The following is a 27,915-nucleotide window of genomic DNA, read 5'->3' as shown; positions in this document are numbered from 1 at the left end:
GCAATCTCGGCTCACTGCAAGCTCCGCCTCCCGGTTCACACCATTCTCCTGCCTCAGCCTCCTGAGTAGCTGGGACTACAGGCACCTGCCACCATGCCCGGCTAATTTTTTTGTATTTTTAGTAGAGACGGGGTTTCACCATGTTAGCCAGGATGGTCTCGATCTCCTGACCTTGTGATCTGCCCGTCTCAGCCTCCCAAAGTGCTGGGATTACAGGCGTGAGCCACCGCGCCCAGCCTTTTTTTTTTTTTTTGAGACAAGTTCTGGCTCTATCACCCAGGGTGGAGTGCTACAGTGATGGAATCATAGCTCACTGCAGCCTCATACTCCCAGGCTCAAGCCATCCTCCCATCTCAGCCTCCCAAGTACCTGGGACTACAGGTGTGCACCACCACACCTGGCTAACTGTCATATGTTTTGTAAAGACAGGGTTTCACCATATTGCCCAGGCTGGTCTCAAACTCATGAACTCAAGCAATCCACCAGCTTCAGCCTCCCGAAGCCCTGGGATTACAGGTGTGAGCCTCTTTTCTTTATAAGTTACCCAGCCTCAGGTATTCCTTTACAGCATGGCAAAACAGACTAACTCACCAGTTCTTCAGTGTATATTTTGGTAGTATTCAATACATTTATAATGTACAATCTTTATCACTATCCACTTCCATAATTCTTTTCATTTTAAAAACTTAAACTTTAGGCCCAGCATGGTGGCTCACGCCTGTAATCCCAGCACTTTGGGAGGCTGAGGTGGGCAGATCAAGAGGTCAGGAGTCTGAGACCAGCCTGGCCAACATGGTGAAATCCCGTCTCTACTAAAAACACAAAAATTAGCCAGGCATGTTGGTGGATGCCTATAATCCCAGCCACTCAGGAGGCTGAGGCAGGAGAATCGCTTGAAGCTGGAAGGTGGAGGTTGCAGTGAGCCAAGATTGTGCCATTGCGCTCCAGCCTGGACAACAACAGCGAAACTCCATCTAAAAAAAAATAAAGTAAAATAAAAAAATTAAACTTTATATACATTGAACAATAACTCCTCATTTTCCTGTCTCCCCTGTCCCTGGAAACTGCCAATCAACTTTCTGTCTATATGATTGTGACTACTCTAAGTACCTCATATAAATGGAATTATACAGTATTTGCCTTTTTGGGATTGGCTTATTTCACTTAGCATGATGTCCTTAAGTTTCATCCATGTTGTATCATGTGTCAGAATTTCCATTATTTTTAAAGCTGAATGATATTCCATTGTATGTATATACCACATTCTGCTTATTCATTCATGTGCAATGGACACTTGGGCCATTGTAAATAATTCTGCTATGAACGTGACTGCAGAAGGATCTCTGTGAGTCCCTGCTTCCAGTTCTTTTGGGTGTATAACCAGAAGTAGAATTGCTGCATCATATGGTAATTCTATTGTTTTTTTTTTTAAGATGAGTCTCTCTCTCTTGCCCAAGCTGGAGTGCAGTGGTGCAATCTAGGCTCACTGCAACTTCCGTCTCCTGGGTTCAAGCAATTCTCCTGCCTCAGCCTCCCAGGTAGCTGGGGTTACAGGCAACCGTCACCACGCCCGGCTAATTTTTGTATTTTTTAGTAGAGGTGGGGTTTCACCATGTTGGCCAGGCTGGTCTTGAACTCCTGACCTCAGGTGATCCGCCCACCTTGGCCTCCCAAAGTGCTGGGATTACAGACATGAGCCACCGTGCCAGGCCAATTTTATTTTTAATGTTTCGAGGAACCACCACGTTGTTCTTCAAAATGGCTGTAGCATGTTACATCCCTACCAATAGTTCACAAGGATTTCAATATCTCACATGGCTGTAATTTATCAATTGCACAAGAAGGTCCAAGCTGGCCTCACTCAAAGGTCCAACAGTTTGTGCTGGCTGTTACCTGGGCACCTAAAGTTCCTCAGTGGTGCCTGTGTCAGTCTTGGTATTCCAAGCAGACGCTAAGTCTGGATTTATTAGGGAAAACTCTAATAAGAGTGTAAGAGATTTATTAGAGAAAACTCCTGCAAGGGAAAATGGGAAGGAAGCCAGCAGAGTCCAGGAGAGTCATCAGACCACAGCGCAAGTCTAGCACCAGGGGAGAAGGGAAAGACGGGAACACAGGGCAGGGCAAGACTTCGCACGAGGTTCTGCAAAAGTTTCTGCAAAGCTGATGGGGAGCCCATGATAGAGGTGGTGCATTTCCCAGGAGTGGGCTTGCCTGAGAATCCTGCCATGCTCAATCACTGTCTGGGAGCAGTTGGGAAAGCTTGGCCTCCATGGAAACATGGCGATTGGTAGATTTCTGAGAGCAGCAGCTGGGTCACTGGTCAACGCATTCCTCTGTGCTCCAACATCTGAGGAAGATAAGTAGGAAAGGGATTGGTATAAAGAACTGCGCTTGCTTTGTAACTTCATCCCATTCATAAGAAGGCAGAACAGCTTCTCTTTACATATAAATTATCACTGTGTATTGCAGTAGGCCCCTGCCAGGGATCCCTCTTCCCTGGATTATCTGCTGCACCCTCCAGCACCACTCAAGGCCTCTATTCAAATGCCATCCTCTGCATAAGTCCTTCCCTGATGACCCATTTAAAATTTGAAACACCTCTTCCCCAGCCACACTTCTTGCCCTACTTCCCTGACTTGTTTCTTTCTATGACGGGTGTTGCATTCTATATACTATAATTCAGGTTTGGCTCCTTCACTAGAATATCAGTTCTACAACAGCAGGGGTTTGTCGCTTTATATTCAGTGTTATATCCCTAGCATTTACAAGTGGGATGGCCAAACAATGTGCTCAATGAAACACATTTTTATTGAATAAAGAATAGTAGCTCATGTCTGTAATCCTAGCTCTTTGAGAGACCAAGGTGAGAGGATTGCTGGAGGCCAGTAGATTGAGACCAGTCTGGGCAGCATAGTAAGACCCTATCTCTACAGATATTTTTAAAAATCTGCTAAGCATGATGACAAATACCTGCTTGAGCCCAAGAGTTCCAGACTGCAATGAGCTACGATCACATTAGTGCACTCCAGCTTGGGTGACAGAGTGAGACTTCATCACTAAAAAAGAATAAACAAAAAAAGAATGAAAAGAGTCTATGATCTATTTATGCACTGTCCTGTGGACTCTATTCATCTATCTATCTATCCATCTACCAGTTCATCCGTCTATCCATTTATCCATCTACATATCTGTCTATCATCTATCCACTCATCCATCCATTTATCCATTCATCCAACCAACTATCCATCTAGCTAGCTATCCATTCGTCCGTCCATCCATCCATCCATCCATCCATTCATCCATTTATCCATCCATCCATCCATCCATCCATCCTTCCTTCCGTCCGTCCATCCATCCTTCCTTCCGTCCGTCCATCCATCCGTCTATCTATCTATCTATCTATCTATCTATCTATCTATCTATCCATTCATCCATCCATCTATCCATCTATCTATCCATTTATATATAGTCTTATACAATTTATATATAATCTTATGCATTTATATGTAATCTTATACAATTTTTTTCTCTATTGTTATCCTTCAATTGCTAAGAGTCAGAATAGTCACATAATGTGTATGGGGTCACTCAATTATGAGTGATGATGAACCTTGGATGGGAACCCAAGCCTGTCTCCAAATTTACTGTATTTCCCAGTAACATGCATGGCCTCGTTACAAAGATAAAGATAGAGAAAATGAGGAAGGGAGGGAGGAGAAAGGAAGCAACACAAACACATATACCTAATCCCTGCTAAATTCAAGTAGAGTATTAAGAGTCCCATAACTAGAAAACCATCTTGACTGTTTTTATTGTTTTGTTTATCCACTGAAATGTCCAACACTTTAGCATAGCTTCAACAAAGCGCATTTAACGATGTACCTACGTTATAAAGGCACAGGGATAATCTTCATGAATTTGAGTGATTTCTCCTTAGGAATCACACATCACCATCATCCCCTTCGGGGTGGCTTCTGTGAGCTGTAAATAGATGAAAGAACTGCAAGACTCTGCACTTGCTAGTCTGCCCGAGGGAAGAAGGAGAATGCTCCCCACCAAATCGGAGCTCTTTAGAATCCTTCTTAAGGAAATGCATGATTAATGAGCCATTTTAGAACACAGGCCGGAATCCACATGCTTTCTAAGTGCGTTCTGCATAGAAGCAGGGATTGTTGGTAGCCAAGATATAAAGGCCTCTGTACACAGGATTCCTCTTCTTTTTCCAGAAAAGGCAGGAGATGAAAAATGCATCTTAGGGCTAAAGAGGCCTGGGAAACAGAGGTTGCTTTGAGAGAAGTATGATGTAAGGAAAATAAATCTTGGGGTCCCCAAATCACAAAGCTAAAAGGAAAAGCCAAGCTTGGAACTGCTTAAGGCAAACCTGTCTCCCATTCTATTCAAAGTCACCCCTCTGTATATCTGATCGCCTCCTTTGGAAAGGCTAATCAGAAACAAAAAAATCCAACAATTGGTCTCTTATTGACCTATGACCCGAAAGCCCCCTCCCCACTTCGAGTTGCCTGGCCTTTGCCTAGAGTTGTCCCACCTGTCTGGACTGAACCAATGTACACCTTACACTTATTGATTGATGTCTCATGTCTCCCTAAAATGTGTAAACCAAGCTGTGCCCCGACCACCTTGGGCATGTCATCAGGACCTCCTGAGGCTGTGTCACAGGTGTGCGCCCTCAACCCTGGCAAAATAAACTTTCTAAATTAACTGAGACCGGTCTCAGATTTTCAGGTTCACATAACCTTCCTGCAAAAGTATTTGAATGCCTCTAATTCGACAGTTTTGCTGTTTACCAGCATAACCAACACTTCTCTTAGCACTATAAACAAAGAACTCCTTATTGAAAATAGAAAGTTAACTGAGATTCTGAAGGGCTTGCTTAGTTTGCAGATAAAAGCAAATAACATATCAACATAAACTTGACAGCACCTGAAGGCCCACTGTGTGCTGCTTTGGAATCCGCCTCATCTCTGGGTGATAAAGCACGCTCTGAAAGGACTCTGCAAGAGTGGCTAGAAAAGCTGTAAGTGGACTGTGGCTTATTTATAGTCATTCTGCACGTGTGCTAATGAGCCATGGCTGCCTGGCAGACACAATTTAACTTTCTACAGCTCTAGGTTTCCTCATCTGTAAAATTACAAGGTTGGACAAGTTAAATTCTCAGAACTGTTAGCCTAAAACATTCTCTGCTCTCATGACACTCTGGTTAAAATAGTTTGTTATTTTGACTTCTCAGTAATCCTGACTGTCCTTTTCCCCACTGATTCTGGATGAGGATTTTATGCCTGCTCTAACTTACCCAAAACATTCGCACAGCTGATGATCTGACACACTGAACAATGACTAAACCGTGACTGAGATAAGGCCACTTGCTAAATGTATGTAGGTAAGTGTTCTAACCTCTCTAGGCCTCAATGCTAGTGTATGGAAGACACACTTGAGAGCAATAACTTAAGCACACCCTGAAAATAACACTATCGTCTAAGGAAATGTGTGTTCAAAGTTCCGGCTGGGCGTGGTGGCTCACGCCTGTAATCCCAGCACTTTGGGAGGCTGAGACGGGCGGATCACAAGGTCAAGAGATCGAGACCATCCTGGCCAACATGGTGAAACCCCGTCTCTACTAAAAATACAAAAATTAGCCGGGCATGGTGGTGGGCACCTGTAGTCCCAGCTACTCAGAGGCTGAAAGCAGGAGAATCACTTGAACCCAGGAGGCAGAGTTTGCAGTGAGCCGAGATTGTGCCACTACACTCCAGGCTGGCGACAAAGTGAGATTTCATCTCAAAGAAAAAAAAAAAAAAGCTCCAAGCTAAGGAATCCGGAAATGGCCAACCTGAAGATTCATTGCTTATCTGTAAAGGACATCAGAATCCCTGGACCATCCCTTGAAATGCAGGCTCTACAGGGGCTCGAGGCCCTTTGTTTTGGGATACATGGAGGTTGCTAGGTGGAGGTTGCTAAGTGACAAAGTATTACAACCTGCGTGCATTGTTTTTTTTTTTTTTTTTGAGATGGAGTTTCACTCTTGTCGCCCAGGCTGGAGTGCAATGGCGCGATCTTGGCTCAGCGCAACCTCCACTCCCTGGGTTCAAGCGATTCTCCTGCCTTAGCCTCCCAAGTAGCTGGGATTACAGGCATGCACCGCCATACCCAGCTAATTTTGTATTTTTAGTAGAGACAGGGTTTCACCATGTTGGTCACGCTGGTCTCGAACTCCTGACCTCAGGTGATCCACCTGCCTCGGCCTCCCAAAGTGTTGGGATTACAGGCGTGAGCCACCGCACCTGGCCCCTGTGTGCATTTTTTTAAAAAGCAGGGAGTCTCCTGTCCAGCCTGCCACTCCTGGACTGCCCCATTTGTAAGTCCTCAATAAACCCTATTGACACAGGATTCTTTGGATGCTGCTTCACCAGCTGGAAACCTCTGCGGTTGGCAGAGATGCCCGAGTTTCACCCATGACCACCGGGCTGGCTCTGCCCACTTAGCCCAGCAAGCTGTGCTGGGCTGGCTCTGCTCGGCTCTTGCTACCGACCCAGATCCCACACCCACTGTGAGTGAGTCAGGTACAGAGTGGCGAGGGGTGTGTGATCAAGCAAGCGTGGGGCACAGCCAAGTGTGCCAGCTGCTATGGCGGGATGGACAGCTCCAGGTGCCAGCACGCGCACGAGCTTTGTACAAGGCTGTGGTTGGACCAGATGTGCCTCAAGCGGTTTCTGCCTTGGGTGCTGGCATCTGGATGAGGGGAACATGTTGGTGCCCAAAAATTTAAAGACACCAGCAACCACAGAGGCCTAAGTGGGTGTTACAGTGTGTCACAGCTCTGGCTCAGGGAGTCCCAAGACCTGGGCCCCCAGAAGGGTTACCGGTCTTCCCTCACAGTCCAGCAAATGAGAGTGTGTCACCACCCGCAGCTTGGTAAGCCAGCCAGAAACATGTTACAACCCTTTTCACTGCTGCTGTTAAGCAGGCTCTGGGTTCTTGTCCTGTGACATAAGGTTACATGGACAACCAGAGAGTGAGCAAGGTGGGGAAGAGTTTTACTGTGCAACATAACAACTCTCAACATGAGAGAGTAACTCGAAGTAAGCAGCCCCTTCCCCAAATCAGGTAGTTCCAGTGTGTGGCTGAGTCTGGGGTTTGTATGGGCTCAGAATGGGCGAGTGCGTGCTGATTGGTCCGTGGGTGGGCCTGGAAAAAGCATCATTTGATTGGCTAAAAAGCCATCGAGGAAGTTCTCACTCCAGTCCTGGGCTGTAGTAGCTAGGTTTCAGGCTTTGGGCTGTCTTTGGCTTGAAGGTCGGATTTCACCAGGGACCTGGCCCTGTCTGCCTAGGAATTTGTCTGCCTCCTGCCACTGATATTATGTCACCTTCACTGGCTCCAGGTCTCCTCTTTGGCTTCTGGGACATGGTGCCATCTCTATTGGAGTCAACAAGGGTCCAGCACAATAGCTGGAAATTTGCAGAAGAAAAGAAAGTTTGCTCAGGGATGGGTGATGAAACAAATAACGAGGATGAAGCTTACAAAGAGCATTCTATTTCTCAAGACTTAAATATATAAAAAATAGCAGCCCAAAATTATTGAAAGCAAACCACATTTGGTACGGAGCTGTCTCTCTGGGCTAGTTTGCTGGTGGGTCTGCATGGTGGACCACATTGTCATCTGTCTTCCGTGTCCTTCTTCAGCACGATGAACTCTGCTGTGTGCGTCCTGGTCCTGGAACTGCTGTTATCAAGGAGCTAATTGAGTTTGCTGGCCTTGAAAATGCATCCCTGTAGGCAATGTGATGATGTAATGCTGTGTTCCTGCCCTCGGGATTTCCTCCCTGCCATTACGGAGGCCTTATTTATGAGACTGGAAACAAAAACAAGAAAAAAACCAGGATGGCCTTTTGATGTGACTTAAACAAGGCTGGAACAGAGCCCAAGGCTTAGCTTTCCTTTGTCCTCACATGCCCCTGAGATGCCAGGACTCAAGTAAAACAAGGAAATCCCAGAAAGCAGGTGGGGGTCCATGAGAGACTGGTGGACATAGGTCTATGGAGGACAGGAACATAGGTGCAAGAAGGACGCCTGGAAGAAGGGTGAGCAAATGGCAAATGCTGGATGCACAAGCTCCACTTATGAACAGAATGACGACGGGGCTAGGCAAGGTCAAACTAATCCAGCAGACACTGAGATGGGTTTGGAGAGAGGGAAGGCAGGACCCTTTTAAGTCTGAGGAAGAAGAGCATGACAGACTGCCCAGGGGAGGTGATATGCCCAACACAGGACAAGCTGGAGGCATGCAGGGAAGTCCATCTGGGCTGTGCAAGGGAAGGCTAGAAACTATCACAGCTCGTCAGCTACTGGAAATTCAGTGAGCTCCTCTGTGTCAGGGGTGGGGCTGTGGAAAGCCAGGCAGGGCACCTGCCCTCATGGAACTAACCTTCTGGTGCTGAAAATGAACTGATAGGGCATGAAGACAGACCAACAGATCAATGGAATAGAATCAATTCCAGAAATAAACCTTTGTATATGTGGTCAAATGACTTAGAACCAAAACCATTCAATGCTGAAAGGACTCTTTTTTTTTTTCATTTGAGATGGAGTCTTGTTCTGTCTCCCGGGCTGAAGTGCAATGGTGTGATCTCTGCTCACTGCAACCTGCGCCTCCCGGGTTCAAGTGATTCTTCTGCCTCAGCCTCCCAAGTAGCTGGTATTACCACCACAATGCCCAGCTAACTTTTGTATTTTTAGTAGACATGGGGTTTCACAATGTTGGTCAGACTGGTCTTCAACTCCTGACCTCAGGTGATCTGCCCGACTCGGCCTCCCAGAGTGCTGGGATTACAGGCATGAGCCACCGTACCCATCCTTGAGCTATAGAGCTTTCTGAAAGTCACTCAATTGCTGTAAATCTAGGTGCTCAATTGCTGTAAACTTAGGTTTAATCAATCTGCTGCTTTTTTTTTGTTTGTTTTATTTTGTTTTGAGGCAGGGTCTCACTCTGTCACACAGGCTGAAGTATAGTGGTGCAATCATGGCTTACTGCATCCTGAAACTCCTGGGCTCCAGGGATCCTCCTGCCTTAGCCTCCTGAGTAGCTGGGACTACAAGTGTGCACCACCACACCTGGCTAATTTATTTTTTTAAATCTTTTGTAGAGATGGGGTCTTGCTATGTTGCCCAGGCTGGTCTCAAACTGCTGGCCTCAAGCAGTCCTCCCAACTCAGCCTCTCAAAGTGCTGGGATTACTGGTATGAGCCACTGCACCTCGTTACTAAGGCTGCTTGAAGCTGAACAGAGACAATGAAATAAAGTGGTTAATACCTGGCAGACACGGGCCTCCAAGAAGATATTCGTTACTTCAGTCTCTGTCTTTTGTCAAAAAGGCTTCTGATAGAAGTCAAAATGAATTATGAATTTTCATTATGAATCCTCTCCTTCCTTCTCTCGATGCGGTGAACACAGCCTCTAAAGTTGCCCTTGGGGTGTCTCGTATCATGACGTTTTGCTCTTCAACATCTACAACGGAATTAACTACTTTTTGTGTTGCCTTTCATTTAGAGATAGTCCCAGTGCAATGACTGCCTCCTAGCAAATACTTCATGTCCTCGGCAGCGCCATGAAGTTAGAAAAAAATGCAAAAATACTTCCTGACTGAATAAATGATAGTATTTGTAATGCGATGCACACACAGACACACACCATTTCCAAGGAACGGGATCATTAAAATATTTTTTAACCCATTTCACGTCAATATTGTCCGTGTTATGTGAATCACTACTTGGCAAAATGAAAAATTATATATATATATATATAGAGAGAGAGAGAGAGTTAAATTGGACTGTGAGAGCTGAGCATAAACACGTTGCAGATGAAAGTCCTGGTTTGTGAAGACAGGTGAAAGGAAAAAGTGCCTGCCTCCTAATGGAAAAGAAATTTCCCAGGAAGGGAAAAAATAAAAGGCCACCCGAAACAAAAGCAAGATGAATCACTTTCATTCTGAAAGGAACACAGTGAAACAATGTTGCTAAATGAGACACAATTTCTGACAAAGATCTTCTCTGTTCTCCAAGGACTTTTATTGTGCTGCGTGTACCAAGAGTTATGTGTTATCTTCCCAAAAAGAGTCAGTGTACTTTATTTTATGCGTGGTACCTCTCTTTGCCTCTTCTTCCCACTTGCTGCGATTTAAGCCGTCTATTGTAGTGCCCTATCTCTGATCAGCCCTAAAGATCTGAAAAGCCCTGAGTTTGCAAGAATAAAAAAAAAAAAAAAAAGGCCTCGGGTTTGACAGTGATAGATCCTACAGTCCCCCCGGGATGACATTCCTGCACTATGAAGACCACAGATCCTCCGATAACAAGCAGTAGCTCCTGTTTGCCTCATGCCTTTGTATAGAGGTCAGGATACCTGCAAGGGAAAGGGCATTGCTGGGAGAGCCTGGGCTACTTTTACCGAGCACAGTAGGAACGGCTTCATATTAGAGGCAACAAGTTTGGGTGAAAGGGAAGGTAAGGATACAGTCCTTGAACTCAAGGATGTCATAATGGAAAGCAAGGTTTAAGATGCAAAAATGACCCTTTAAACTTAAACCAAAATCCCTATAAGCTACTTTCCTTATTTTATTTTATTTTTGGAGACAGGATCTCACTCTGCTGCCCAGGCTGAAGTGTATGCAGTGGCATGATCATAGCTCACTGCAGCCTCAAACTCCTGGGCTCAAGCAATCTTCCTGCCTCAGCCTTCCGAGTAGCTGGTACATAGGCATGCGCCACCAGGCCCAGCTAATTTTGTAAATATTAATTTTTTGTAGAGAGGTTTCCCAGGCTGGTCTGGAACTCCTGGTCTCAAGTGATCCTCCTTCCTTGGCCTCTCAAAGTGCAGGGATTATAGGCGTGAGCCACTGTGCCCAACTGGCATTCAGCTACTTTCAAGCACTGTGTCCTTGCCTCCCTACACCTCAGTTTCCTCTTCTCTAAAATGGGATAACAGTAGCATCTGCTGCAAAAGATTGCTGTAGGGAATAAGTCATATCGTACATGCAAGGCTAGTATCACTGTAGTGAGAGCTGGAGAAATACCACCTCTTGTTGTTGTTATTATTTGTATAGTGAGCTTTTATACCTTAGCATTCCTTGGTATAGTGAGTGATTAACACCTTCTTATAGTTAATGAATGAACAATTAGAACACAATTAAGCAAAGAGAATTGCATTACTCTTCTGATTAAAAGCCTGGTACCCAAAGGATGAAATTTGAACTCTTTCGTGTGGCTTTCCATCTGGCCCCAGGCTTACCTACCGGCCTTCTCCCTGTCAGTACAAGCTCTGCTGAGCCACCCGAAATTATACAAACTCACTGAACATTCACCACATTTGAGCTTGACTTGTACCTATAAGTCTGAACACAGCATGTGCTCAGTCCTTTCCTCTATGACCAACAAATGTAGATGGGACAGTGAATTAGAACTCCTATATGAGCTTCAGTGCCCAACCTAGATGCCCCTTTCCCTATGAAGCCATCCTTTGGCCTCCCTGAAGCATTGGTCATTTATCTCTCCTCTGGGCTCACAGCATATTTTATGCCAGTGCTTCTCAAAGTGTGGTCCCTGGACCAGAAGCAATATCATCTGGGCACATATTAGGCCAGTATCACTTTAGTAAGGGCTTGAGAAATACCACTTATTGTTATTATTATTATTATAGTGAGCTTTTTGTACCTTAGCATTTGTTAGAAATGCAAATTACTTGGCTCCATCGTGGACCCACTGAACCAGAAACTCTGGGGCTGGGACTCAGCAACCTGTGTAAGGAGCCTTTCCCGTGATTCTGATGCACACTCACATTAGAGAACAATAGCTCGATGCAAACTTCCACTTTACCCTGCCTCCTACACTTTCAAAATCACTTGCTTAAACATATGACTCTGTCCTATAAGAGTTTGCTTTTAGCCAAATTCTTTTACCTTCCTGTGTCCTAATTTTCCTCATCTGTTAAAAATAGGAATGATTAGCCAGGTGCGGTGGCTCACGCCTGTAATCTCAGCACTCTGGGAGGCTGATACAGGTGGATCACCTGAGCTTGGGAGTTCGAGACCAGCCTGACCAACATGGAGAAAACCCATCTCTACTAAAAATGCAAAGTTGGCCAGGCATGGTGGTGCATGCCTGTAGTCCCAGCTACTCTGGAGGCTGAGGCAGGAGAATTGCTTGAATCTGGGAGGTGGAGGTTGTGGTGAGCTGAGATCACACCACTGCACTCCAGCCTGGGCAACAAGAGTGAAACTCCATCTCAAAAAAAAAAAAAAAGGAATGATGATATTGAGAGGTGAAGGTGGCTGGGCTTCTGGGTGGGGTGGGGACTTGGATAACTTTTCTGTCTAGCTAAAGGATTGTAAATGCACCAATCAGCGCTCTGTAAAAACAGACCAATCAGCACTCTGTAAAACGGACCAATCAGCACTCTGTAAAATGGACCAATCAGCTCTCTGTAAAATGGCTCAATCAGCAGAATGTGGGTGGGGCCAAATAAGGGAATAAAAGCAGGCCTCAGGACCCAGCATCGGCAACTCAGTGGGGTTGGCTTCTGTGCTGTGGAGTGTTTCTTCTTTTGCTCTTGGCAATAAATCTTGCTGCTGCTCACCCTTGGGGTCCACACCACCTTTAAGAGCTGTAACATTTACTGCGAGGGTCTGCAGCTTCACTCCTGAAGCCACCGAAACCATGACCCCACGGGGAGGAATGAACAACTCTGGACCTGCCACCTTTAAGAGCTGTAAAACTCACCTTGCAGGTCTGCGCTTCACTCCTGAAGTCAGCAAGACCACGAACCCACCAGAAGGAAGAAACTCTGGACACATCTGAAGGGAAAAACTTTGGACACACCATCTTTAAGAACTGTAACACTCACTGTGAGGGTCCGCGGCTTCATTCTTGAAGTCAGCGAGACCAAGAACTCACTAATCCTGAACACGATATTACGTTACAGGAATGCTTAAAATTAGAATTAATAAATATCTCACGCATTAGTTCCCTCCAGACTCCTCCACTCTCACCTCCGAAGTGTGTATTCATGGTTGCCTTGTGTGATGGTCTTCATATGAAACTGCCCGTTGCCTTGCCAAATAGACCCATCCAGGAGGTATAATTCCGGGAGAAGAGTCTGTTAGGGTTTTGGGAAATAAGCGGCTTATTCCACGCATCAACAAGGAATGACTGAGCCATTACAAATGAGTTAATCATGAGTAAAGTCTTCAGCATGAGGTAGAGATAGCGGGAAAGGGAAGAAAGAGTACTTATGGCTACCTCCAAGTGAGGATGAGTCAAGCTAGGGTCAAGAAAGGGTAGGTTAGACGGATGGATATAGAACTTTGCAATCAGCTTACTGCGATTGTGCCTTTGGGGTGGCTGCGGTGGAGGGGACCTTTCTGTCCGTCGCTAAATGAGTATACAAAAAGATCCCAGAAATTGCACTGTTTTGCCCATGAGCCTGGTTCTATTAGCATGGAAGGGCCTGCGTGATGGATGACTGAAAGGGGGCCTGGTGGCTACAGAGATCACCTCTGTAGCTCGTGTACTAGATAAGCATGTGTCACAGGCTCCAATGCAGCTTTCTTGGCTGGAAGAGTTATGCGTATTTTGTGGTGCACATAATAAATGTTTTAGGAGTCAGGCAGGGCTTGCAGTAATCAGGGAAGACTTCCGGGAACTCAGCCATGGGTTAAAAGAGGTCTGGGGTTCAGATTGGCAGAGAGAGGTCAATGAACGTTCCAGCCAGGAGAATAGCTGAGTGCCCCACTCTAAGCTCTCTCATAAAGCACCACTTGTTTCTCTCATAGAGCTTTTCACAATTTGCAATTGTTGTTCATTTATTTAGGGTTGGTAGCCTCTTTCTCCTATACATGCTAGTAGGGCAAGGGTCACATCCAATCTTTTTTTATTATTATTATTTTATCCTGAGCATCTTAGAGCTGGGCCTAGCGTGGGGTCGGTTCTGAATGTATGTCTTTACTACCCATCTCAATGAACATCGTCTAAGTGAATGAATGAGTCAGGCCCGCTGAACATGTAAGGCAGTGCCTAGTTCCAGAAGACTCCGACATCTTTGCTGGGAAATTTGCTCTTAATATCATAGTCGGTAGACAATTTGTGAGCTCCTAGAAAACAAAAAGTATTGGTTGGCCACAGTGGCTCATGCTTGTAATCCCAGCACTTTGGGAGGCTGAGGCAGGTGGATCACTTGAGGTCAGGAGTTCGAGACCAGCCTGGCCAACATAGTGAAACCCCATCTCTACTAAAAATACAAAAATTAGCCAGTCATGGTGGTGGGCATCTGGACTCCCAGCTACTCGGGAGGCTGAAGCAGGAGAATCACTTGAACCCAGGAGGGAGAGGTTGCAGTGAGCCAAGATCATGCCACTGCACTCCAGCCTGGGCAACAGAGCGAGACTCTGTTTCAGAAAAAAAAAGAAAGAAAGAAAAAGAAAAAAAAAGAAAACAAGAACTATCTCTCATTAATTCAGTGAATTTATTCAGTAGCAGACTGTAGTGCCAGACCCCATACAAAGATAAATCAGAATGCACCCCTACATTAAAGGAGATCAGACTCTGAACGTGGGCAGGGATTGGCCGTGTACGTAAGCAGGAATAACATAGAATAGGAAGGAATCGTGCTGCATGGGTGAGGCAGGAGTTCAATGTGGAGTGATGAAAGGACAGAGAGCTTGCAAGTCTGTCTAGAGACAGCTTATTGATGTGGAGTTGGGGAGATTGGGAGAGAGCAGGTGGTTGAGTTTGGCTAAATTCTCTTTGCCTTCCCCATAATGTTTAGTATAATGCATTGCACACTGCAGGCATTTCATGACCGTAATGTGTGTTGCATTATTATTTACCTCCTTTATCAAGGAAGTGACAGGAGGCAACTGGAAATATTTTAAATGCAACTTCATCCAAACTGGAACTTTTTTTTTTTTTCACCAACTCAAATTAACATTCAATTTAAAGCAGTTTGTAAAGGTTTGTCCATCAAAGGGGAATAGAAAGGATGGTTTGTGTGTGTGTTGAATATTATGAGTAGTCTATCATTGCCCAAGAATTTGTAAAAGAGTTATACAAAGGGCGGGTGCGGTGGCTCATGCCTGTAATCCCACACTTTGGGAGGCCAAGGTTGACGAATTACCTGAGGTCGGGAGTTCAAGACCAGCCTGACCAACATGGAGAAACCCCATCTCTACTAAAAATACAAAATTAGCCGGGCGTGGTGGCGCATGCCTGTAATCCCAGCTACTCTGGAGGCTGAGGCAGGAGAATTGCTTGAACCCGGGAGGCGGAGGTTGTGGTGAGCCGAGATCTCACCATTGCACTCCATCCAGCCTGGGCAACAAGAGCGAAACGTCATCTCAAAAAAAAAAAAAAAAAGAAAGAAAGAAAAAATTTATACAAGTAGGCAAAGACTGTCCATGCATGGGCTTACGTTGTGTCAAGGAGTTCATCCTAAAAGCAGCCTTTGGAAAGTTTAAAGACTGGGGCATTTGGTGAGACCTGCGTTTTAGGAAGATCACTTGCATGGTTTCTGAGAGATGGGTGGATGGTAGGATTGGCTAGTCTTCCTCCCTGCTCCCGTAGTTACTACGCTTCTCCCCTCCCTCATTGCAAGCCTCTCATGGGATAGGATTGTAATGATTTGCTCACATGTCCTTCCCTCCCACCAGAGAGAAAGGCAAGTGTTTTCAGGTCATGGAGTGGGCCATATTCTTAGAAATCTGTCAGTATTATATTAGCTAGCAAGATTGTACGGAGGAAAAACAAATGACAAACAATTTCAGTAGTTCAGGCAAGAAATGAGAGTGGCCTGAGCTAGGGTCACGTTTGTAAAGTATGGAGGCCCAGCGCGGTGGCTCAAGCCTGTAATCCCAGCACTTTGGGAGGCTGAGGCGGGCGGATCATGAGGTCAGGAGATCGAGACAATCCTGGCCAACATGGTGAAATCTTGTCTTTACTAAAAATACAAAAATTAGCTGGGCATGGTGATGTGCACCTGTAATCCCAGCTACTCAGGAGGCTGAGGCAGGAGAATTGCTTGAACCAGGGAGTCGGAGGTGGCAGTGAGCTGAGATCGCACCACAGCACTCCAGCCTGGTGACAGAGTGAGACTCCATCTCAAAAATTAAAAAAAAAAAAAAAAAAAAAAAAAGAATGGAACATGGGGAACAGATATCTGCTACACTTTAGCTGGAAAATATACAGGACTTTGTCACAGACAGTGAGGGTGAAGGGAAAGGAGGAGCCAGGGATTTGAATGACTTAGGTAGAGTAGAGAATGATGGGTGCCTCTTTGGGACAGGACACAGAGGAGGAGAAACACATTTAGAGAAGCATAGCACAGGTTCAGTATGGGACATGTTGTATTTAACAAACCAATGGAACTTTGAAGCAGAGATATCTAAAATGGGTTGGATTTGCATGTGTAGGGTTCAGAGACAAAGCTGAGCTAAGGAATTCAATAAAATCAATAGAGTGATAGGTAAAGACAGAGAAAGACATGAAGTCAGCCACCTCCTATACAATATTTGGTATTACCTGTCTTTTTAATTTTTGCCATCTGTAGTGATGTAGAACAATCTCAATGCTGTTCTACTTTTCATTTATTTAAGTATTTATCTATATTCTTTTTGCCTACCAGAGCTCGTTCTTCTGTGCATTGCCTTGAAATATATTAGGCAATAGAAATATTTTTCTTTTTTTTTTTTTTTGTCCTTTTTGTTGTTGTTGTTGGTTTGCAGGATTTCTTTGTATATTCTAGAAGTTATTCCCTTGACTGTTTTAGGCATTGGGAATATCTTCTCACACTCTACTATCTATATAATTTGTATTTGCAATTTCTAGCTGATGCCAGGAGAAGGAATACATTAACCGAGCCCCAGAAATACAGTGGAAGAAGCACATTTCAGAGTAAGATAAGGTTGGAGAGTGGACATATTGATTGAAGAGTGTAGGATTTTGACAGGTAAAGCCAGAAGAAGATGTGACAACTGATGGGAATGGCATGTTTTCAGGGGCCATAATATGGTTTGGATGTGTGTCAACACCCAAATCTCATTTTCAATTGTAATTCCCAAAGTTGGAGGTGGGGCATGGTGGGAGGTGATTGAGTCACGGAGGTGGATTTCTCATGAATGGTTTAACACCATCCACTTGGGGCTGTTCTCATGATAGTGAGTGAGTTATCTCGAAATCTGGTGGTTTAAAAGTGTGTAGCACCGCTTCCGCCCCCCTCTTCCCGCTCTTGCTCCTTCTCCAGCCATGTGAAGTGCCTGTGTCCCCCTTTGCCTCCTGCCATTATTGAAAGTTCCCTCAGACCTTCCCAAAAGCAAATCCCGCCATGCTTCCTATACCGCCTGCAGAACCAGAAGCCAATTAAACCTCTCTTCTTATAAATTACCTGGTCTCAGGTATTTCTTTATAGCAAAGCGAGTATGGCCTAATACAGGGCACAGTAACAGAAAAGCCCAGGCATGGGGGTGTGATGGGATGGAGAGCAGCAGGGAGCAAGAGTGAGCATGAATGAGATGTTTATGTTGACAGAAAGCCAGGGGAGAGGGGTAGGGAGACCTTGGACCACAGTCTAAAGAGGAGCAGATGTCAGTCTTGGTCTTTTTCTGGGGGTGGTGGAAGTTAAGCAGAGGAGAGACCTGGCCAGAGATTTCCTTCAGTAAGCTGAGCCTGGAAATGGCATGGAAGGCGCTCAGAATAGGTGTAGACTAGAGTTGGGATGCAAATTTAGGGAACCTGGCAATAGGGTAGGGTGATGGTGAGTTTTATGTGTCAACCTGCTTAGGCTGTGGTACCCACTTATGGAATCAAACACTAATCTAGGTGTTTCTGTGAAGGTGTCTTGTGGATGTGATTAACAACTACAATCATCGACTTTACTTTTTATTTATTTATTTATTTATTTATTTTGAGACAGAGTCTTGCTCTGTTGCCCAGGCTGGAGTACAGTGGTGCAATCTCAGCTCACTGCAACCTCCGCCTCCCAGGTTCAAGCAGTTCTCCTGCCTCAGCCTCCTGAGTAGCTGAGATTGCAGGCAGACACCACTGTGCCCGGCTAATTTTTGGATTTCTAGTAGAGGCAGGGGCTCAACATGTTGACCAAGCTGTTCTTGAACTCCTGGACTCAGGTGTTCCTCCCACCTCAGTCTCCCAAAGTGCTGGGATTACAGGCGTGAGTCACCATGCCTGACCAATCCGTTGACTTTAAAGTAGACTTAAGTGAAGTGGGCTTAAGTAAAGTCTGTGATATGGCAGAGCCTTTTTCAATCAGTTGAAGGCTTTAAGAATAAAACTGAGGGCCGGGTGTGATGGCTCATGCCTCTGATCCCAGAACTTTGGGAGGCCGAGGCAGGTGAATCACCTGAGGTCAGGAGTTCGAGACCAGCCTGGCCAACATGGCAAAATCCCTGTCTGTACTAAAAATACAAAAAATTAGCTGGGCATAATGGCAGGAACCTGTAATCCCAGCTACTTGGGAGGCTGAGGCAGGAGAATGGCTTGAACCCAGGAGACAGAGGTTGTGGTGAGCCAAGATAGTGCCATTGTACTCCAGCATGGGCAACAAGAAGAAAACTCCATTAAAAAAAAAAAAAAGAATAAAACTGAGGTTTTCTGGAGAAGAAAAAACTCTACCTCAAGACTGTAACAGACAAATTCTGCCCCAGTTAGCTTCCAGCCTGCCCTTACAGATTTTGGACTTGCCAGTCCCTATAATCATATAAGCCAATTTCTTCTTTTTTTTTTCTTTTTTTTTTTTTTAGATGGAGTCTCACTCTTATTGCCCAGGCTGGAGGGCAGTGGCACGATCTCGGCTCACTGCAACCTCCGCCTCCTGGGTTCAAGCAATTCTCCAGCCTCAGCCTCTCCAGTAGCTGGAATTGCAGGCACCTGCCACCATGCTTGGCTAATTTTTGTATTTTTAGTAGAGATGGGGTTTCACCATGTTGGCCAGGCTGGTCTCGAACTCCTGGCCTCAGGTGATCCACCCTCCTTGGCCCCCAAAGTGCTGGGATTACAGGCGTGAGCCACCGTGCCTGGCCCATATAAGCCAATTTCTTACACTCTCTCTGTTTCAATGTCTCTCATAATACTCATCCCTAGGAGAGAGAGAAAGAGATAAATAAATCCTATCAGTTCTCTTTCTCTGGAGAACTGAATGACACAGGAAATCAGTTATTGGCCTTTGAAGCTTTTTGTTGGTGCATGCCATAAGTTAAAAATAACATTAAATTTTAAAAGACACATTACACTTCAATATACGTATATATTTATTTAGAAATTATTTACATGTACCCAAGTACTAATATGTTGTATACTTTACAAAACACAAAAATAGATTAATTTTAAAGGATGAACTATGGGCCCGACACGGTGGCTCATGCCTGTAATCCCAGCACTTTGGGAGGCTGAGACAAGCAGACCACCTGCAGTCAGGAGTTCGAGACCAGCCTGGCCAAGATGTTGAAATCCCATCTCTACTAAAAATACAAAAATTAGCCAGGAGTGGTGGCAGGTGCCTGTAATCCCAGCTACTTGGGAGGCTGAGGCAGAAGAATCACTTGAACCCAGGAGGTGGAGGTTGTAGTGAGCCGAGATCATGCCACTGCACTCCAGCCTGGCAACAGAGTGAGACTCCGTCTAAAAAAATAGATAAATAAATAACTGGAACTCAAAGTTGAAGCATTTCCTTTGTGCATTCACCAAGGCATCCTCACAGTTTTTGGAAATCAGCTGACCAAGGTGACAGGTGACAAAGGTCAAACTACAATGATTGCAATATAATAAGAACTGAACCAGGATAAACAAAGATGAAAGTCCAAGTCAATTTCTTTTCTTTTTTTTTGAGACAGAGTCTTGCTCTATCCCCCAGGCTGGAGTGCAGTGGGCAATGGCAGCTCTCTGCAGCCTCTGCCTCCCGATTCCAGCAATTCTTGCACCTCAGCCTCCCTAGTAGCTGGGTCTACAGGAAGGCGCCACCACTCCCGGCTAATTTTTGTACTTTTAGTAGAGATGGGGTTTCACCATGTTGGCCAGGCTGGTCTCGAACTCCTGACCTCAATTGATCTGCCCGCTTCGGCCTCTCAAACTGCTGCAGTGCAGTTGCAAGATCTTGGCTCGCCGCAACCTCTGCCTCTCGGGTTCAAGCGATTCATTCTCCTACCTCAGGCTCCTGAGTAGCTGGGACTGCAGGCCCCCGCCACCACCACCCCCCGGATAAATTTGGTATTTTTAGCAGAGACGGGGTTTCGCCATATTGGCCAGCCTGGTCTTGATCTCCTGACCTCAGGCGATCCGCCTGCCTCTGCCTCCCAAAGTGCTTGGATTACAGGCGTGAGCCACTGCACCCGGCCCCAGCCAGAATAATTTTCAACTTAACATTTGCTTATCTATATTTAAAAAAAGAGGTTTCCCTGAAACACAACCTTTCAATCTCTTTTTCCAGTTCTCCTCAAAACTGTGAGTGTACAAACACAATAAGAAATTCTGCGTATCTCCAAATAACCAGACTGTTAGAATTTTTAAGCCTAATGCCAGATTTACATCAAGATCCTCCTTACTTAACTTGGTGAGGCGGGCTCATGTTTTACATAACCGCTGGCACTCGAAGAGTGATTTTGCTTCCAGAGCAATTTCATTGACCTTGACTCAGTATTGCCTCACAACAAAGACTGGAGGCAGGAAAGTTTGGAATGGCATCTCTCTTTTTGTAGATGGGTTTTATTAATAATGATAAAAAAAAAGTCTAGCTTTTTGGAAATGAAAAGTAGAATGGGGGTTGCCAGGGGTAGAGAGGAGGGAGAAAAAGTTGTTCAATGGGTTTAGAGTTTCAGTTTTGCAGGACAAAAACATTCCAGTGATTTTTGCATAACACCATGCTTGTAGTTAATGCTACTGTACACTTAACAATGGTTAAGATACTCAGGATGCTGAGGCAGGAGAATCACTTGAACCTGGGAAGCGGAGGTTGCAGTGAGCTGAGATCGCATCATTGCACACCAGCCTGGGCAACAGAGGAAGACTCCATCTCAAAAAAAAAAAAAAAAAAAAAAGTAGGATAAGTTTTATGTTATGCATTTTTTTCTTTTTATTATTTTACTTTATGTTCTGGGATACATGTGCGGAATGTGCAGGTTTGTTACATAGGTATACATGTGCCATGGTGGTTTGCTGCACCCATCAACCCATCATCTAGGTTTTAAGCCCTGCATGCATTAGGTATTTGCCCTAATGCTGTCCCTCCCCTTTCCCCCTATCCCTGACAGGCCCCAGTGTGTGATGTTCCCTTCCCTGTGTCTATGTGTTCTCTTTGTTCAACTCCCACTTATGAGTGAGAACATGCAGTGTTTGGTTTTCTGTTCCTGTGTTAGTTTGCTGAGGATGATGGTTTCCAGCTTCATCCATGTCCCTGAAAAGGACATAAATTCATTCTTTTTTATGGCTGTATATTATTCCATGGTGTATATGTTCCCATTTTCTTAATCCAGTCTATCATTGATAGGCATTTGGGTTGGTTCCAAGTCTTTGCTATTGTGAACAGTGCTGCATTAAACATACATGTGCATGTGTCTTTATAGTAGAATGATTTATAATCCTTTGGGTCTATACCCAGTAATGGGATTGCTGGGTCAAATGGTATTTCTGGTTCTAGATCCTTGAGGAATCCTGAAGCCATATGCGTTTCTTTAGTATAACAAAAAAAAATAACTAAACTGGGATTTGGGGAGGTTAAACAAATTGATCAAGGTCACTCTATTGACCAGTAGATAGAAACAGGGTAGGATTAATGTCATTTGGAGACCAGTTCATGTTCCTTCTGTTTTATAGACAATGCAATTTATAAAAAGAAATTTTCCTTCTCTTCCTGTCTGTGGCGTATAAATTTGGAGCAGTCTAGACTGTCTTTGCGATAACAGGTACTTAAGTAGATTCCAAATATTTCTTTTTTTAATCCTTTGTGTACAACATTGACTTTTCTAATCAATCGTTAAAATAAATCTCGAGGATTTGCCGGATTATTTGTGAAATGCAGCAGGGAGCACTGCAACTTATCAGTCAATACACAGGTGCGTAAAACGAAAGGAAGAAGAGGGGAGAGCCAGCCTCAACTCCTGGCCACCATCCAGGTCTGTGATTTAACTTTCAAATGACAAATCAATGACACGCGGGCATTCCCTAGCTCCCAAATCACTCCATCACAGCAGAAGACACAAATGCTGCAACCCACCGGCACAAAGAACACTCACCCAGCAGATCCAGACAGGCAGGTGAGATCTATGGGTTAGAAGACTCCAGGGAGCTGTGCGGCTACTAGGGAAGAAAGCGTTTACAGGAGGCTGCTTTTGAGCTGTTCAGCTGGTCCTGATCATTCTTGGAAATATGTCTCTTAGTGGGACCCTTTGATTGATTGATTGATTGATTGATTGATTGATTGAGACAGAGCCTTGCTCTGTTGCCCAGGCTGGAGTGCAATGGCACACCACCACAACTCACTGCCTCCTGGGTTCAAGCGATCCCCCACATCAGCCTCCTGAGTAAATGGGACTACAGGCACCCGCCATCACACATGGCTAATTTGATTATATTTTTGTAGAGACAGGGTCTCACTATGTTGCCCAGGCTTGTCTCAAACTCCCAGCTGGGCTCAAGCAATTCTCCCGCCTCAGACTTCCAAAGCGCTGGGTTTACAGATGTGAGCCACCGCAAGGCCCTTATTTTTATGTTTATTTTTTTTTAACTATTTCAGTGAATTTCTCTCAGCATCAGATAAGATGCTGATGAACACATACTACCACAGAGTGAGATTACAAACCTTAAAATACTCATTGTATTACTCTGCTAGGACAGCTGTAACAAAATACCACAGACTGGGTGGTTTAAACAACAGAAATGTGTTTCTCCCAGCTCTGAAGGCTGGAAGTCTGAAATCAAGGTGCAAGTAGGGTTGCTTTTTCCCAAGGCTATGTCTTCGGCTTGCAGACTGTCCTCAGATGGACTTTGCTCTGTGTGCATAGAGCTCTTCTTCTTCTTCTTCTTTTTTTTGACACAGAGTTTCGCTCTTGTTGCCCAGGCTGGAGTGCAATGGCAATGGCACGATCTTGGCTCACCACGACATCTGCCTCCCGGGTTCAAGCAATTCTCCTGCGTCAGCCTCCCGAGTAGCTGGGATTACAGGCACTCGCCACCACACCTGGATAATTTTATATTTTTAGTAGAGATTGGGTTTCTCCATGTTAGTCAGGCTGGTCTTGAACTCCCGAACTCAGGTGATCCGCCCCCCTCAGCCTCCCAAAGTGCTGAGATTACAGGCGTGAGCCACTGCGACTGGCCTCTTCTTCTTCTTATAAGGACACTAAGTCCTGATACCATTAGAGCTCCAACCTTATGACCTCATGTAAACTTAATTACCTCCTTGAAGACTTTATGTTGGCTGGGAACTGGTGGCTCATGCCTATAATCCCAGCACTATGGAAGGCTGAGGCCAGTGGATCACTTGAGATCAGGAGTTCAGGACCAGACCGGCCAACATGGAAAAACCACATCTCTACAAAAAACCACAAAAATTAGCCTGGCACAGTAGTGTGTGCCTGTAGTCCCAGCTACTTGGGAGGTTGAGGCAGGAGGATCGTTTGAGCCTGAGAGACAGAGATTGAAGTGAGCCGAGATGGCGCCACTGCACTCCAGCCTGGGTGACTGGAGTGAAACATTGTCTCAAAAAACAAAACAAAACAAAAAACAAAACCTTATCTCCAAATACAATCACATTGCAGGTTAAGCCTTCAACATCTGAATCTTGGGGCAGGGGACACAATCACTCCGTAACACTGATTTTTGTGCTTTCTCTCAAGGCCTCTTTCCTTGGCTTGCAGACCGTGTTCTCAGATGGCCCTTTCTCTCTGTGCACGTCCCTGGTATCTGGTGTCTCTTCTTCTTCTTCTTCTTTTTTTCTGGGGGGGGGATGGACTCTTGCTCTGTCGCCCAGGCTGGAGTACAGTGGTGCAATCTCTGCTCACTGAAACTTCTGCCTCCCAGGTTCAAGCAATTCTCATGTCTCAGCTTCCCGAGTAGTTGGGATTACAGGCGTGTGCCACCATGCCCAGCTAATTTTTTTATTTTTAGTAGAGACGGGGTTTCACCTTGTTAGTCAGGTTGGTCTCAAACTCCTGACCTCAGATGATCCGCCCGCCTCAGCCTCCCAAAGTGCTGGGATTACAGGTGTGAGCCACCACGCCTGGCCTTTTTTCTTCTTATAAAGACCCTAGGCCTATTGGATTAGAGCTCCACCCTTATGACCTCGTGTAAATGTAATTACCTCCTTGAAGACTTTATCTCCAAATACAATCTCATTGCAGGTTAAGGCTTCAACATCTGAATCTTGGTGTGGGGTACACAATTCACTAAATAACATTCACTTTGCTGCTTTATTTCCCCTACCTTTACATGTATACGCCTTACAGTAGTCAAAGTCATCTACATTGCCTTGAGGCAAATTAGATTGTTTCAAGAAAAATGTAAATAGAATCCAAGATCAAAACTGTCATATTATAAAACAAAACTCTATGGGGGGGTATTTTTTATATTTTATTTTCTTTTATTTTTGGAGACGGAGTCTCACTTTGTCATCCAGGCTGCAATGCAGTGGTGCTATCTTGGCTCACTGCAACCTCTACCTATTGGGTTCAAGCGATTCTCCGGCCTCAGCCTCCCAAATAGCTGGGATTACAGTTGGGAGCCACCATGCCCAGCTAATTTTTATATTTTTTAGTAGAGATGGGGTTTCACCACATTGGTCAGGCTGGTCTTGAACTCCTGACCTCAGGTGATCCAACCACCTTGGCCTCCCAAAATGCTGGGATTGCAGGTGTAAGCCACCTCGCCTGGCCTATATTTTTAATTTTTTAAATTGAAAAATAATAATTGTACATATTCATGGGGCAAACAGTAATTTTAAAATATGTTTATATATTTAAGGGTCAGAAGTGTAGGTTTCTTACATGCATATATTACATAGTGATGAGGTCTGGACTTTTAGTTCAGCCATTGCTAAAATAGTAATTTGGGTACCGTTAGTAATAGTGCCCAGGCCAGGCTCGGTGGCTCATGCCTGTAATCCCAGCACTTTGGGAGGACAAGACGGGTGGATCATGAGGTCAGGAGATCAAGACCATCCTGGCCAACATGGTGAAACCCCATCTCTACTAAAAATACAAAAATTAGCTGGGCATGGTGGTGTATTCCTGTAATCCCAGCTACTCGGGAGGCTGAGGCAGGAGAATCACTTGAACCCGGGAGCTGGAAGTTGCAGTGAGCCGAGATTGCACCACTGCACTCCAGCCTGGGGACAGAGTGAGACTCCGTCTCAAAAAAAAAAAAAATATACCTAAATAGTAATAGTAATAAGTAATTTTTCAATGCTTACTCCCCCCAACATACCCCCTCACCTTTTTAGGCCTCCAGTGTCTATTATTCCACATTTATAAAACAAACCTCTTAATGTGTGTGTTGGGAAGGGAGAGGGTGAAGACATATTTATGTCCATGTGTATAAGGACACAAATACGTCCTTACACACACACAGACACAAATACATCTTATTGAGATTATTGAGAACAAAAAAAGACACCTAAAAATAAAAGGAAAAGACTTCCCACACTTTCAAGCACCTTTCTCAGGACTTCCCTATATGACCAAGGCAGGCAGATCACTTGAGTCCAGGAGTTTGAGACCAGCCTGGACAACAAAGCGAGATCCCATCTCTAAAAAACAGAAGAGAGCGAGCGAGCAAGAGAGGGAGAGACAGAGAGATAATTCCCCTATATGATGTTGTTTTGCTAAAATGAGGGAATGCATTAAGAAAGTGGAAGCTCTGGGATTCCCAAAACAAAGAATCTAACATCAGAGAGAGATGAATGCTTTCACCAGGGTGATGATGAAAGAGGACCTCAGGAGACAGCCGTGCCACAGGCCTCCCGATCTGCTGATGCAGATGGGAGCAGCTCAGGAGGGAGACTGTAGCCTCAGGCACACAGATGTAAGAAGGAGGAAAGTCCCCGAGGAGTGAAGTCACTTGTGCAGACATCCTGAGCTATCGCGTTAAGCATATGGAAAAGCACACGGAGGCTCATGTTGAGAAATATTTCACCAGAATGCTTTGGCAGAAAACAAAGAACCCCGTAGAGCCTCATAGCCGCACCTGAGACAGAGTTTCCCAAATGGTCCCAAAATGTGAGAAGAAAACTACAAAGCCAAACATTAATATGCATGTCTAATTAAATGTTTACAGATCTTTTATTGATGTTGTGGTTGAGATGGAGTTTCACTCTTGTTGCCCAGGCTGGAGGCTGGAGGGCAGTGGCTTTATCTGGGCTCACTGCAACCTCCACCTCCACCAGTTGATTCTCCTGCCTCAGCCTCCCAAGTAGCTGGGATTACAGGCGTGTGCCACCACACCCGGCTAATTTTGTATTTTTAGTAGAGACAGGGTTTCTCCATGTTGGTCAGGCTGGTCTCGAACTCCCGACCTCAGGTGATCCACCCGCCTTGGCCTCCCAAAGTGCTGGAATTACAGTTGTGAGTCACCACGCCAGCCCTTGTTTACAGATCTTAAGGTGACAAACCAACTGCAACCCACTGACCTACATATATATGTACGTGTGTGTGTGTGTGTGTGAGTGTTTATTGCAGGATATGGTACATTTTTATATATCATAGGATGAAGCTTCCAAAAATAAGTTTGGTTGGGGGCAAGAGGAAATAGTTAATGGTTACAAAAAAAAAAAAAAAAAATAGAAGAACAAACAAGACCTAGTATTGCATAGCACGATAGGGTGACTATAGTCAATAATAACTTAAGTGTATATTTTATAATAGCTTAAAGAATGTGGTGCAGGGGCTCATGCCTGTAATCCCAGCACTTTGGGAGGCTGAAGCGGGTGGTTCACCTCAGGTCAGGAGTTCAAAACCAGCCTTCTCAACATGGCGAAACCCCATCTCTACTAAAAATACAAAAAAATTAGCTGTGCATGGTGGCATGTGCCTGTAATCCCAGCTACTCAAAAGGCTGAGGCATGAGAATCGCTTGAAGCCAGGAGGCGGAGGTTGCAGTGAGCTGAGATCGCACCGCTGCACTCCAGCCTGGGCAATAGAGTGAGACTCCGCCTCAAAAAAAAAAGGAGAAAAAAAAAATTGCCTGATATGGTGGTGCATGCCTGTAGTCTCAGCTATTTGGGAGGCTGAGGCAGGAGGATCACTTGGGCCAGGAAAGGTCAAGGCTGCAGTGAGCCGTGATCATGCCATTGCACCCGGTCTGGGTGACAGAGTGAGACCCTGTCTCAAAAAAAAAAAAAAAGAAAGAAAGAAAAAAAAATCCACTTGTTTAGGAAAGGAGTGGTAGGGGCAGTGGATTTTATGTCTAGGAATCAGCACACAGTGTTAGGAGAGGCTGCATCTGAGTCCAGGCCTGGATGTAGTCATTGGCTGTATGGGATCTTTGCCAGCAAGTGCTCTGTTTCCTGGTTTCTTCTTCTGATCATTCCCGCAGTTTCCATCTTCTGAGGGTGTGAGGGAGATCCAGTGAGATAATGGGAGTAGAAGTGCTTTGAAAAGGACAGCGTGCTGTCCAAGGGCATGGCTAGCATCTCCATATTCAATCACCTCGCACCGGTTGCTGGAAGGGTGGGGTGGGGTAATGGACGTGGAAGGCCCTTGTAAATTACAAAGCGCGAAAGAGATGGAGAATGATTAGTAGCAAGGCGTGATTATCTATGTGGCTCCGATAACAACACCATTTTGCCACCTGCTGCCTAGACATTTCTGTAACGGCACGACTTTTCAAAGACACGAACTGTGCATGCTGGGGTTTGCCCAGCT

General features: G+C 45.1%; 2 long non-coding RNA genes across 2 annotated transcripts in view; one reads left to right on the top strand and one right to left on the bottom strand.

The window, feature by feature from the left end:
* LOC134758869 (uncharacterized) overlaps positions 1 to 27,915 on the top strand; it is a 171,418-nt gene that overhangs the window by 107,211 nt on the left and 36,292 nt on the right. The window lies entirely within an intron of this gene.
* Positions 1,983 to 3,056, bottom strand: LOC129534779 (uncharacterized). Its single transcript, XR_008681480.1, has 2 exons — positions 2,971 to 3,056; positions 1,983 to 2,347 (listed from the first exon to the last, which is right to left on the bottom strand). It is a non-coding gene; the product is annotated as an uncharacterized lncRNA (long non-coding RNA).

The sequence above is a fragment of the Gorilla gorilla genome, chromosome 6 (genome assembly GCF_029281585.2).
Source record: "Gorilla gorilla gorilla isolate KB3781 chromosome 6, NHGRI_mGorGor1-v2.1_pri, whole genome shotgun sequence".
Taxonomy (NCBI): Eukaryota; Metazoa; Chordata; class Mammalia; order Primates; family Hominidae; genus Gorilla; species Gorilla gorilla.
Note: the sequence above shows the minus strand (reverse complement) of the source record. Positions and strands in the feature narration are given on the sequence as shown.